The 13,304-nt window shown below is 43.8% G+C and overlaps 1 long non-coding RNA gene and 1 other non-coding gene across 4 annotated transcripts; both read right to left on the bottom strand.

Annotated features, from left to right (window-relative positions):
• Positions 1–548: 548 nt before the first annotated feature.
• Positions 549–13,253, bottom strand: LOC117083236. Of its 3 annotated transcripts, none has more exons than XR_004437008.1 (8): positions 13,206–13,253; positions 10,575–10,701; positions 8,683–8,750; positions 7,669–7,729; positions 1,906–2,010; positions 1,417–1,517; positions 955–1,228; positions 549–721 (listed from the first exon to the last, which is right to left on the bottom strand). It is a non-coding gene; the product is annotated as an uncharacterized LOC117083236 (long non-coding RNA). The 3 variants fall into 3 exon arrangements; XR_004437007.1 differs by having other exon boundaries at positions 955–1,055; XR_004437009.1 differs by lacking the exons at positions 7,669–7,729; positions 8,683–8,750; positions 10,575–10,701; positions 13,206–13,253 and adding an exon at positions 6,771–6,891 and having other exon boundaries at positions 955–1,055.
• Positions 3,717–3,820, bottom strand: LOC117084607. Its single transcript, XR_004437537.1, has one exon. It is a non-coding gene; the product is annotated as a U6 spliceosomal RNA (small nuclear RNA).
• Positions 13,254–13,304: the final 51 nt, after the last annotated feature.

Raw genomic sequence — 13,304 nt, 5'->3', positions numbered from 1 at the left:
GCCATTATCTTGACAGTGGTGCTGGGTGGAAGGAAGGGCAATTAGGCAGATACAGGGACCTGAGACTCAGCTGGTTATTTTCTTCATCTCATCAGTGGGGACTTGGCTTCTTTGACTGCATCTTGATGTGCTTGGTTACACTGTATTTTCGTTTATGGATACTGTAGGCTTATTTTATAGCCAGAGTGAATAGGGGCAGGCCATCTGGCCAGTCAACACCTCATATTACCTTCCCCAAACAGCTAATGTTTATTAGAGCAACTAGAGAAGAGAAAAAAGAGTGACTGGACGGAGGAGAAAGAAAGCGGGAAGGCAAGCTAGCCAACATCATTACTTTTAAGTCTGCAATACTTTTTTTTTTTTTTTAAGACAGAGTCTCGCTCTGTCATCCAGGCTGGAGTGTGGTGGCACAATCTCCGCTCACTGTAAGCTCACCAGGTTCACGCCATTCTCCTGCCTCAGCCTCCTGAGTAGCTGGGACTACAGGCACCTGCCACTATGCCCAGCTAATTTTTTTGTATTTTTAGTAGAGACTGGGTTTCACCGTGTTCGCCAGGATGACCTTGATCTCCTGACCTCGTTATCTGCCCGCCTTGACCTCCCAAAATGCTGGGATTACAGGCGTGAGCCACCGCATCCGGCCTCAAGTCTGCAATACTTAAAATGCATAGTACCTGAGTATCACCTTGTGTTCAGACACTGAGGCCGTGTCTTCAATTGCCTGAAAAAAACAAGAGTCACAAAAACATTACCACATATCAGCAAAACACGTTTCACCTTACTCAGCATGCCCTGTTATCTCATCTAAGAGCCAATGTGTCCATATGGCAGCCATCAGCTATCATTTCCACTCGAATGACTTTTGAGATTTTTATTTCAATCTACCTCAGTTATACATCTGTCACTAATTGCCACTCATTTTCTCCTTGATAATCAAAGTTCCAAAGATCTCACCTTATCACAGGCTTCTGAAATGGTTTTCTCATATCTAATAGTTGACTTTATTACATCAAAAAGGAGAATAATGCAGCTCTGACCGCTGCTTTCTTGATTTCCTGAGGAATTACAAGTAGCAGAGAGGAAAAAATTAGTCTTCTACCTACCAGAAAAGAACTTACAAGATCTCATTTCCTGCTTCGTAGCCATGTACCCTGGAGCAAATGACAACCTCATGTATAAGATGGCTAATAAACTTGCACTGTAGTCTGTCTGGGATTGATCTGAATGGCTAAGAAAACATATAAACACATACATAATCACATACATATATGTAGTTTGAAACACTAGATGTAAATATCATAATAGTACCATTATTTGTAGTTGTAAGTATTAAGCTCCAATTCTGACTGTGGGATGTCAGAAAACTGTGACACCCTATGTGAGGAAAAGGGTGGCAATTATCCATGAGCTCTTTACCTTGCTTGTCCTTTACTTTTCTATTTTACTTGGGAAGCCTGTAACCGTCATGGCAAAACACAATGTTGCAGATCCAACTTCTCCCGAAGCTCAGAAATTACCTGCAGAAAATAAATATTAACTATGGTTTTCTGCTTATTCATAGTGGGTAGGCACACTCCAGTTTCTCAACCATGACAATCTTGTGAAAGACTGAGGAAGAAAAAATTTTAAATGTTGGACATTTTGAAAAATAGAGTTGGGAGAATAGTTAATGCAATGTCATAGAACGTCATACCCAAAATTTCAGAATTCTGTGAGGTACTACACAGAAAGAGTAAATGTAACTCAGAGCAGCTTATGTAGATCAATGAATGTTGAATAGCTCCATTCTCTCCTCTGAATGCTATCCGGATTAGTTAGTATTCTCAGTCTGGGGACAGAGAAGAGCAATTGGCACTTATTAACTTAAGTTGCTTTATCTAGGTGTGACGGGATATAAGAGCATACCTCAAGTGCATCCATGGCTGTTACGGAATGAAGAATGAACTTTATTATCACAGGTAAATCCTCCAATCTAATAGATGACAACTTATCCATCACCAACTGGCAAACCTAAAAATTAAAAGCACAAAAACTTATTAAGTTTTAATGTCACTACCTCAACTTTGTACTGAACTGTTAGGTAACATTAGAAAAAAATCACTTCTCTTACTCCATTTTCCCACTTATAATTTAGGGGAAAAAAAATTTTAGATTTTTCCCCAAATTAGAATCTTTTAGTTGTCAATACCACAGCTTCATCGAAAACAGACAGGTAATAAATGTGAAACAGAGCTATTATCTTACATTCAGAGCCAAAATTCTCAACTGGCTACAGTAAGGCATAAAAAGTATTATTCCTATGGGAAGCAGGTATGATTCAGACAATATAGAAAATTTCCACTCAAAACTTACTGCTTAAAAACAGATCTGTGAATCTATCACAGAATAGCATCTGAAACTCATTGAGAAAAATTAAAAAAAAAAAGAGAGAGAGAGAGAGATATCAAATGTGATTCACTATGGTTTCAAAATGAAATACTCATTACACAAGATTTCTCCCAAGGCAATGACTGACTAACACTTGTTCCAGGAGGCTGGAAAGCTGAGACTGCACCACTGCACTCCTGCCTGGGTGACAAACGTGGTGGTGAACACTGTAATCCCAGGTACTCGTGGAGCTGAGGCAGGAGAATTGCTTGAATCTAGGAGGCGGAGGTTGCAGTGGGCCAAGATCGCGCCATTGCACTCCAGCCTGGGCAACAGAGTAAGACTCTTTCTCAAAATAAATAAATAAACAAACCTTCAAATTTATTATTACTGTACACAGGACTCTGAAAAAAATTTAAAAAGGGAACATAAAAATGACTAATCCTGTCATTCCAGAAATGTGCACTATTAATATGCATATGTATATGTTTGTATCTTCTTTTTTTTTTTTTAACTTTATTTTATTTTATTTTATTTTTTGAGACGGAGTCTCGCTCTGTCGCCCAGGCTGGAGTGCAGTGGCCGGATCTCAGCTCACTCACTGCAAGCTCCGCCTCCCGGGTTTACGCCATTCTCCTGCCTCAGCCTCCCGAGTAGCTGGGACTACAGGCGCCCGCCACCTCGCCCCGCTAGTTTTTTATATTTAGTAGAGATGGGGTTTCACCGGGTTAGCCAGGATGGTCTCGATCTCCTGACCTCGTGATCCGCCCGTCTCGGCCTCCCAAAGTGCTGGGATTACAGGCTTGAGCCACCGTGCCCGGCCTGTATCTTCTTTTTTTAACAAAATACTGAACTGCACTATTTATTGCAAAAACCGCAATTACTTTTGCACCAACCTAATATAAATGCTGTGTGTAACCTGGGTTTGTTTTTTTCAATAAATGTATGATACTAACTACTTCTTTTTACAGTTATTAATGTGCATATAATATTCCTTTTTGAAAATCTCAATTATTTACATTTCTTTATTTTAAACAGTAATCTTTTTCTTTTTTTTTGAAATGGAGTCTCTCATTGTCACCCAGGCTAGAGTGCAGTGGCACAATCTCGGGTCACTACAAGTTCTGCCTCCCGGGTTCACGCCATTCTCCTGCCTCAGCCTCCAGGAGTAGCTAGGACTACAGGCGCCTGCCACCACACCTGGATAATTTTTCGTATTTTTAGTAGAGTTGGGGCTTCACCGTGTTAGCCAGGATGGTCTCGGTCTCCTGACCTCATGATCCACCTACCTCGGCCTCCCAAAGTGCTGGGATTATAGGCGTAAGTCACCGCGCCCGGCCAATTTTTTTCAATACATGGAACACTTCACAAATTTGCGTGTCACCCTTGCAAAGTGGCCATGCTAATCTCTGTATTGTTCCAATCTTAGTATATATGCTGCCAAAGCAAGCACTAAACTAATGTTATTTCATTTTCATTCACAGTTATTATCTTAGGATAAATTAGGAGACATGACATTAGGATTAAAGGGTATGCAAAATCTAAGGTTTTTGACACATACAATCTATTGCTCTTCAGACTCAATGCCTGAACTAATTTATATGCTCACTAGCAATGCACGAGCATGCCTATTCACTACAATCAACAAGGAGACCCTTTGAGAGTAGGAAAAAATGCCTTTATTTTACTGTTTAATAGTTATTATTTACTATTTTGATATAGTGTTTTAAATTTGTGACTTTGATTGCTAACAAAATTGAACTTTTTAAATATTTTATATTCTTGTATTTCTTCTTTGTAAACTGTCTGTTCACAACCAAATGACCTTTGTCTACTTTTCTATTAGGCTGTTCATTTCTTTTGTAACATAGTAATTAAAGAAAACAGGTAGGGCCACATCCCAGTAGTATGAGAAGCTCAGGCAGGTTGATCACTTGAGCCTAGAAGTTTTGAGACCAGCCTGGACAACATGGCAAAACCCCATCTCTACCAAAAAAACATGAAAATTAGCCAGATCGGGTGGCACGCACCTGTAGTCCCAGGCACTCATGGGGCTGAGGTGTGAGGATCACTTAAGCCTGGGTGGTTGATGCCGCAGTGAGCCGTGATCATACTATGGCACTCCAGCCTGGGCGACAGAGTGAGACTCTGTCTCAACATACACTACAAAATTAAAAAGGTAAAGAAAAGTATTCAGAGAATACCTGATTCCAACCAACTGGCTACCCTCTTTGGAAACAACTACTGTTACTAGTATATTGTGTATCCTTCTACTAGGGATTATCCCTGAGCATAAGCAATAGATACTTAAAAAACTTTTTTTTTTTTTCTGTTTTTAAATAGACAAAAGGTCTCACTACATTGCCCCGGCTGGTCTTGAATTCCTGGACTCAAGCAATCCTCCTGCCTAGGCTTCTCAAACTGTTGGGATTACAGGTGTCAGCCACCACAGCAGGCCAACAGTTACTTTTAACAGTAATCCTATTTATTGTTACAAAGTCATATTAACAGATGAAACTTCAAAGACACTCCAGTAAAATTTTAGTAGTCACTTAAGAAGCATCATGATAAATTGACTTTTAGAGAAACCAATAGTTTTCAGAGTAAACTTTTCAGAGAGAAACTTAAGTACAACAGGATACTTTGAACATTCCATAATAACTCCAGAATGTTTTCAAAAAAATATTCTGGCATCTTCTCAAATAAGGTTTTGACAATGGCAGGTTAAAAAAGGGAGGTTAAGGCCGGGCACGGTGGCTCAAGCCTGTAATCCCAGCACTTTGGGAGGCCGAGACGGGCGGACCACGAGGTCAGGAGACGGAGACCATCCTGGCTAACACGGTGAAACCCCGTCTCTACTAAAAAATACAAAAAACTAGCTGGGCGAGGTGGCGGGCGCCTGTAGTCCCAGCTACTCAGGAGGCTGAGGCAGGAGAATGGCGTAAACCCGGGAGGCGGAGCTTGCAGTGAGCTGAGATCCGGCCACTGCACTCCAGCCTGGGCGACAGAGCGAGACTCCGTCTCAAAAAAAAAAAAAAAAAAGGGAGGTTAAAATAGGGAGTTAGGGGATGATCTGAAAATACACAATACAAGGCAGGGTGCGGTGGCTCACGCCTGTAATCCCAGCACTTTGGGAGGCTGAGGTGGGCAGAGCATGATGTCAGGATATCGAGACCATCTGGTTAACACGGTGAAACCCTGTCTCTACTAAAAATACAAAAAATTAGCCGGGCATAGTGGCGGGCGCCTGTAGTTCCAGCTACTCTGGAGGCCGAGGCAGGAGAATGGTGTGAACCCAGGAAGCAGAGGTTTCAGTGAGCCAAGATTGTGCCACTGCACTCCAGCCTGGGCGGCAGAGCGAGACTCCGTCTAAAATATATATATATATACACACAATAGAAATGTATAATCCCAGCTACTTGGGAGGCTGAGGCATGAGAATCGCTTGAACCTGTGGGAGGCAGAGGTTGCAGGGAGCTGAGATCACACCACTCCACTCCAGCCTGTGTGACAGAGGAGACTCTGACTCAAAAAAAAAGAAAAAAGAAATGTATAATTCTCTTTCCAACTAGAGCTCCTGGAGGAAACACTTTGGTAAAGTTGATATCTTATTACAAGGATATTCACATGAGTATGTCTTCATTTTTAGAATATGCTACTGGAATACAAAGACTTAATCTGTCTTCTGAAAAACTGAAAATGGTTATCAAGGCAAAGTTAAAATAATCAGATAATCAAAATATTATTAAATACGCTGTTAACCCATGAAATGCAGACTTTAAAAGATTATCAAATAGGTTGCAAGGGGAGCTCTCCAGAGGAATAAGGGAGCTCTTAGACTTAAAATAACTAAATTATGCCCAGAGCGGTGGCTCAAGCCTGTAATCCCAGCACTCTGGGAGGCCAAGATGGGCGGATCACGAGGTCAGATCGAGACCATCCTGGCTAACACAGTGAAACCCCATCTCTACTAAAAAATACAAAAAGCTAGCCAGGCGAGGTGGCGGGTGCCTGTAGCCCCAGCTACTCGGGAGGCTGAGGCAGGAGAATGGCGTAAACCCGGGAGGTGGAGCTTGCAGTGAGCTGAGATCCGGCCACTGTGGGCGACAGAGCAAGACTCTGTCTCAAAAAAAAAAAAAACCTAAATTATATTCAAGATTTCCAATGAAAAGAGTGTGAAAAGATTAACAGTAGGAGACAAGAGAAGAGGAAAAATGGAGAATGGGGTGTGGAGGGAAGTTTTCTGATCTATATATATTTGAATAACTTGAGATATTCAAATCATATCAATGTATTATCTACTTAATATATTAAAAGAGAAGGAGAAAAAGGACAAAATTAAGTTACATAAGCATCTAAAAAGCTAAATGGGAGATGATGTAGATATGAACATGATAGATTACCAGGTGCTCAGAGTACACAGGACGAAGATTTAAGAAGAGGAATCAGGCCGGACCTGGTGGCTTACGCCTGTAATGCCAACACTTTAGAAGGCCAAGGTGGGCAGATCACCTGAGGCTGGGAGTTCGAGACCAGCCTGACCAACATGGAGAAACCCTGTCCCTACTAAAAATACAAAATTAGCCGGGCGTGGTGGTGCATGCCTATAATCCCAGCTACTCAGGAGGCTGAGGCAGGAGAATTGCTTGAACCTGGGAGGCAGAGGTTGTGGTGAGCCGAGATTGCGCCACTGCACTCCAGCTTGGGCAACAAGAGAGAAACTCCGTCTCAAAAAAACAAAGAAAAGGAATCAGATGCAGAGGGAATAAATGGGACCAACCGCTGGATGAACCAAGCTAATAAGCATAGTTTTAAAACACAGACATTACCCTACCAAACTCATCACAGCAACAGAGCTGTGTTAAAGCTGTTACAAACCTCAATTCTCGGCCAGGCGCAGTGGCTCAAGCCTGTAATCCCAGCACTTTGGGAGGCCGAGACGGGCGGATCACGAGGTCAGGAGATCGAGACCATCCTGGCTAACACGGTGAAACCCCGTCTCTACTAAAAATACAAAAAATTAGCCGGGCGAGGTGGCAGGCGCCTGTAGTCCCAGCTACTCGGGAGGCTGAGGCAGGAGAATGGCCTAAACCCGGGAGGCGGAGCTTGCAGTGAGCTGAGATCCGGCCACAGCACTCCAGCCTGGGCGACAGAGCGAGACTCCGTCTCAAAAAAAAAAAAAAAAAAAAAACCTCAATTCTCTGATTAACCCTACTCTATCCCATATTCCCGCCATTTAGACTTGAGCATACACCACAAACCTCATCCATCAAATGTTCACAGAAAAAGTGACAGTCCTACCTGTAGTATGTCAATCCCCAGAAGCAGTTTGATGAGACTCTTAGAATAACATGCACCCATACTGTAAAAAAAGAGACATCTGTCTTCCACTTTGCTTTCCTTGTTTTAATGCTTTTATCATCTTTTCTCAATAAAATTGGTTAAATACATAATTTTAAAGAGGAACTATCCTGTTATACAAGAAATACAGAAATGAGCAGATGGCTCTTAGCAAGGGAGAGGTAGAGATTTGAAATTCTGGGGGACGGGCGCGGTTGCTCATGCCTGTAACCCCAGCACTTTGGATCATGAGGGTGGATCATGAGGTCAGGAGATCAAGACCATCCTGGCTAACACGGTGAAACACCGTCTCTACCAAAAAAAAAAAAAAAACATAGCCAGGCATAGTAGCGGGCCCCTGTAATCCCAGCTACTTGGGAGGCTGAGGCAGAAGAATGTCACGAACCTGGGAGGCGGAGCTTGCGGTGAGCCAGGATTGTACTACTGCACTCCAGCCTGGGTGACAGAGCAAGACTCCATCTCAAACAACGAAAAAAAAGAAATTCTGTCAACACAGGTGAAACACACTCTAGAAAACAGATTGTTAGGCTCATAACCACAAGCTTAGGAATTTCAAAGTTAGGTTTACTTTGAGGAAAAGAGAGCTTACACTAAAAATGAAATTTGAAACAACTGTGCTCTCCCTCCCCAGCCCCACGCAATTAGCGGAACAGACTGACTTTCAGCAAGATTCCATGCCTCCTCTCCACACCTGGCTTCCTCATCCTGCAGACGCTCACAAGACAAGAGGCAGTTCCTGAAACTGTCTTCATCCTCAATATAAGACTCCAGGCCACTAACAAATTCTTCTATTATCTTAAGGAGATTTAAAAAAATAAAAAAGAATAAATATTTTAGTTTAATATTTGCTGTTAAAAATCATTTTAGCCCACTCAACTTTATACCAGTGTCCTTAAATTCCAAATTCTAGAGTTATGCTGGCACAAGCAAAAATACCAGGGGAAAAATACATACTTTGGGATAGGAAGGGTGTCTCCTCAGGGTCTGAAAGAGCTTCTTTTGGAAAGCTATTTGGTCCACAGCTACGCAGAAAAAAGAAGAGCTGGTCACCAGTCTCCTACAACAGTTTTCCTTCTCTAAAAACCCAAGTTACTTCCTGATAAAACCAATAAAAATATTTTCAACCCAATTTCAGAGCCACATCTTTTTTTTTTTTTTTTTTTGAGATGGTGACTTGCTCTGTCGCCTAGGCTGGAGTGCAGTGGCGCGATCTCGGCTTACTGGAACCTCCACCTCCCGGGTTCAAGCGATTCTCCTGCCTCAGCCTCCCAAGTAGCTGTTACTACTGGCACCCGCCACTACGCCTGGCTAATTTTTTTTCTTTTTTCTTTTTTTTTTTCTTTCTTTTTTTTTTTTTGAGACGGAGTCTCGCTCTGTCACCCAGGCTGGAGTGCTGTGGCCGGATCTCAGCTCACTGCAAGCTCCGCCTCCAGGGTTCACGCCATTCTCCTTCCTCAGCCTCCCGGGTAGCTGGGACTACAGGCGCCGCCACCTCGCCCGGCCACCTCGCCCGGCTAGTTTTTTGTAGTTTTTAGTAGAGACGGGGTTTCACCGTGTTAGCCAGGATGGTCTCGATCTCCTGACCTCGTGATCCGCCCGTCTCGGCCTCCCAAAGTGCTGGGATTACAGGCTTGAGCCACCGCGCCCGGCCTTTTTTTCTATTTTTAGTAGAGACGGGGTTTCACTGTATTATCCAGGATGGTGTCGACATCCTGACCTCATGATCCGCCTGCCTCAGCCTCCCAAAGTGCTGGGATTATTGGCGTGAGCCACCGCGCCTGGCCCAGACTCAAATCTTCTAAGCCTACATAAAAGACTTAGCTTTGATAGCAGATAGCCACTAAGTGCTCTAAAAAAGACCTGCCATAACCTTAGCAAGCTAGAATAATCTGTTCTCCCAGAACACAATCTTATATGGCTCTATAAATTTTCTTTTGAAATTACTCTGACACTGATATAGTTGCTTTCTGGATATTTAAGAAAACACAAAAGAAATAATAGTATATAACATTTTTTCTAATAAAAGGATTAGAAATGCTTTACTTAACAGGTAGTAATGAGGACCAAAGACTATACCATTTTCTTTTTCTTTTTTTTTTTTCAGATGGAGTCTCACTCTGTCGGCTAGGCTGGATTGCAGTGGCGTGATCTTGGCTCACTGCAACCTCTGCCTCCCAGGTTCAAGCAATTCTCCTGACTCAGGCGTCTGAGTAGCTGGGACTACAGATGCATGCCGCCACGCCGAGCTAATTTTTTGTATTTTAGTAGAGACATGTTGCCCAGGTTGGTCAGGGATTCCTGAGTTCAGACAATCTGCCTGCCTCGGCCTCCCAAAGTGCTGGGATTTATAAGCGTGAACCACCACGTGCGGCCTGGCTGTACCATTTTCTAAAAAGCAGTTTCAACTTTGTCTCAAGATGGATGGTCCTGTCATTTCTAATCTTCATTGCCTCTGTTTAGAAAACCCATGACTGGCCAGGTGCAGTGGCTCACACCTGTAATCCCAGCACTTTGGGAGGCCAAGGCAGGCGGATCACGAGATCAGGAGATCGAGACCATCCTGGCTAACACGGTGAAACCTCGTCTCTACTAAAAATACAAAAAAATTAGCTGGGTGTGATGGCAGGCACCTGTAGTCCCAGCTACTTGGGAGGCAGAGGCAGGAGAATGGCGTGAACCCGGGAGGCGGAGCTTGCAGTGAGCCGAGATAGCGCCACTGCACTCCAGCCTGGGCGACAGAGCAAGACTCCGTCTCAAAAAAAAAAAAAAAGAAAGAAAAGAAAACCCATATTCAATCTTAAGCTCTTTCATTAAACCCACAGAATAAAATTAGATTAAAATATTACCTAGTTGATTCTGACTCTCTCTCTGGTTTTACGGATAATTCCTGATGTCTTAAGAAGCTTTAGAGACACTGTCATTTTCTTCAACTTCATTAGGAATATGAGAAGGAAAGTGGTTGCTTCCTGGTTTCTGAAAATTAGCAAAATTTTAAAGAATATGGCAAATAGTAAAGGAAAAATGAAAACTTAAACCCAGGAATAATAATCCTGAGAGGAAAACTGATGTGTTCCTTAAAAATTATACTAGGATTGATGCTGTAGTGAAATAAAGTATCTTCAGCAATAGTGGCTTCCAAAACAAACAATTCATATCAACAAATAGAATTATTTTCACCTATTAAGTTTGCATTTGAAGAATTCAAAATGTGCGATTTCTGGCCAGGCAAGGTGGCTTACGCTGGAATCACAGCATATAGGAGGCCAAGGCAGGAGGATCACTTGAAACCAGGAGTTCAAGACTAGCCCGGGCAATAAAGCAAGACCCCCTATCTCCACACACACAAAAAATTAGTTAGGTGAGGAGACGCGCACCTGTAGTCCCAGCTACTTAGGAGGCTAAGGTGGAAGGATAACTTGAACCCAGGAGGTTGAGGCTATAGTGAGCTCTGATAGTGCCACTGCACTCCAGCCTGGGTGATACAGCGAGACGCCGTCTCAAAAAAAAAAAAAAAAAAGAGAAAAGAAAACCAGATTCAATCCTGAGCTCTTTCATTAAACCCAGAGAATAAAATTAGATTAAAATATTACCTAGTTGATCCCCATCTCTAAAAAATTAAAAGTCAAACAAACAAGTGCCTAACAAGAATAACCCATGGAAATGTTTTCCATCCAAATTCTAAACTAGCCAGTGTCTCTCAAGCTGTTGCCTGCAAATCACCGTACTAGAATCACTGGAAAGATGTATATTCCTGGCTGGGCATGGTGGCTCACGCCTGTAATCCCAGCACTTTGGGAGGCTGAGACAGGCAGATCACCTGAGGTCAGGAGTTCAAGACCAGCGTGACTAACATGGTGAAACCCTGTCTCTACTAAAATGACAAAATTAGCTGGGTGTGGTGGCACGCGCCAGTAGTCCCAGCTACTCAGGAGGCTCAGGCAAGAGAATCACTTGAACTGGGAGGCAGGTGTTGCAGTGAGCCGAGATCGTGCCACTGCTGTGTTGTCCAAGCTGAAGTGTAGTGGCGTGATATCACGAGGTCAGGAGATCGAGACCATCCTGGCTAATACGGTGAAACCCTGTCTCTACCAAAAAATACAAAAAGCTAGCCGGGCGAGGTGGCGGGTGCCTGTAGTCCCAGCTACTCGGGAGGCTGAGGCAGGAGAATGGCGTAAACCCAGGAGGCAGAGCTTGCAGTGAGCTGAGATCTGGCCACTGTGCCCCACCCAGCCTGGGCGACAGAGCGAGACTCCGTCTCAAAAAAAAAAAGAATGACATACTGAGGCCAGGCACACCTGAAATCCCAGCACTTTGGGAGGCCGAGGTGGGTGGATTACCGGAGGTCAGGCATTTGAGACCAGCCTGACTAACATGATGAAACCCATCTCTACTAAAAATACAAAAATTAGCTAGGCATGCCTGCACGCACCTGTAAACCCAGCTGCTTGGGAGGGTGAGGCAGGAGAATCGCTTGAACCTGGGAGGCGGAGGTTGCAGTGAGCCAAGATTGTGCCACTGCATTCCAGACTGGGCAAGAAAAGCCAAACTCCATCTCAAAAAAAAAAAAAAAAAAGATATAAAGGGCCAGATGTGGTGGCTCTCACCTGTTAACCCCAGCACTTTGACAGGCCAAGGTGGGTGGATCACTTGAGGTCAGGAGTTCGGGACCCCCCGCCTCCTTGGCCAACATGGTGAAACCCCTTCTCTACTTAAGCTACAAAGAAATTAGCCGGGCGTGGAGGCTGGTGCCTGTAATCCCAGCTACTGGGGAGACTGAGGCTGGAGAATCGCTTGAACCTGGGAGGTGGAGGTTGCAGTGAGCCAAGATTGTGCCACTGCACTCCAGCCTGGGTGACAGAGTGAGACTCCATCTCAAACAACCACCACCACCACCACAAGAATAATATAGTGGACTCTGGGGACACGAGGGAAAGAATTGGGGGCCTTAGGGATTAAAAAATACACATTGGGTACACTATACACTCTTCAGGTGATAGGTGCAACAAAATTTCAGAAATCACCGCTAAATAACTTGTTTATGTAACCAAACACCACCTGTTCCCTAAAAACCTAGTAAAATAAAAACAAACCAACACAAATCAAGTTAGAACTGCTTTAATAGAGTAGACGAGAACAATAAATGAACTATCAACCTCCCCGCCCTCCGCTCCCTTTTTGAGACACGGTCTCTCTCGCTGTGTCGCCTAGGCTACAGTGCAGTGGTGCTATTATTGACTCATTGTACACTCGACCTCCTGAGCTCAAGTGATCCTCCCGCCTCCTCAGTAGCTGGGACGATAGGCGCATACCACCAAGCCCAGAAGAAAGATACCTGTGGGGATTATCCCATCTCAGGGCAGATGAGGAAACCGAGGCTTCGGGCGCGGAGTCTCAGAGAAGAACTACGACCACGGACCGGGCCTAGAGATTAGGGTGCGGGGCCTCGAGAGACTATGACCACTGCTCCACTTACTCACCAAGAGGTCGTCACTCATAGTTTTCTTTTATTTATTTATTTATTGTTTTGAGACGGAGTGTTGCTCTGCTGCCCAGCCTGGAGTGCAGTGGCGCAATCT

The sequence above is a fragment of the Trachypithecus francoisi genome, unplaced genomic scaffold (genome assembly GCF_009764315.1).
Source record: "Trachypithecus francoisi isolate TF-2019V2 unplaced genomic scaffold, Tfra_2.0 Lachesis_group0, whole genome shotgun sequence".
Classification (NCBI taxonomy): domain Eukaryota; kingdom Metazoa; phylum Chordata; class Mammalia; order Primates; family Cercopithecidae; genus Trachypithecus; species Trachypithecus francoisi.
Note: the sequence above shows the minus strand (reverse complement) of the source record. Positions and strands in the feature narration are given on the sequence as shown.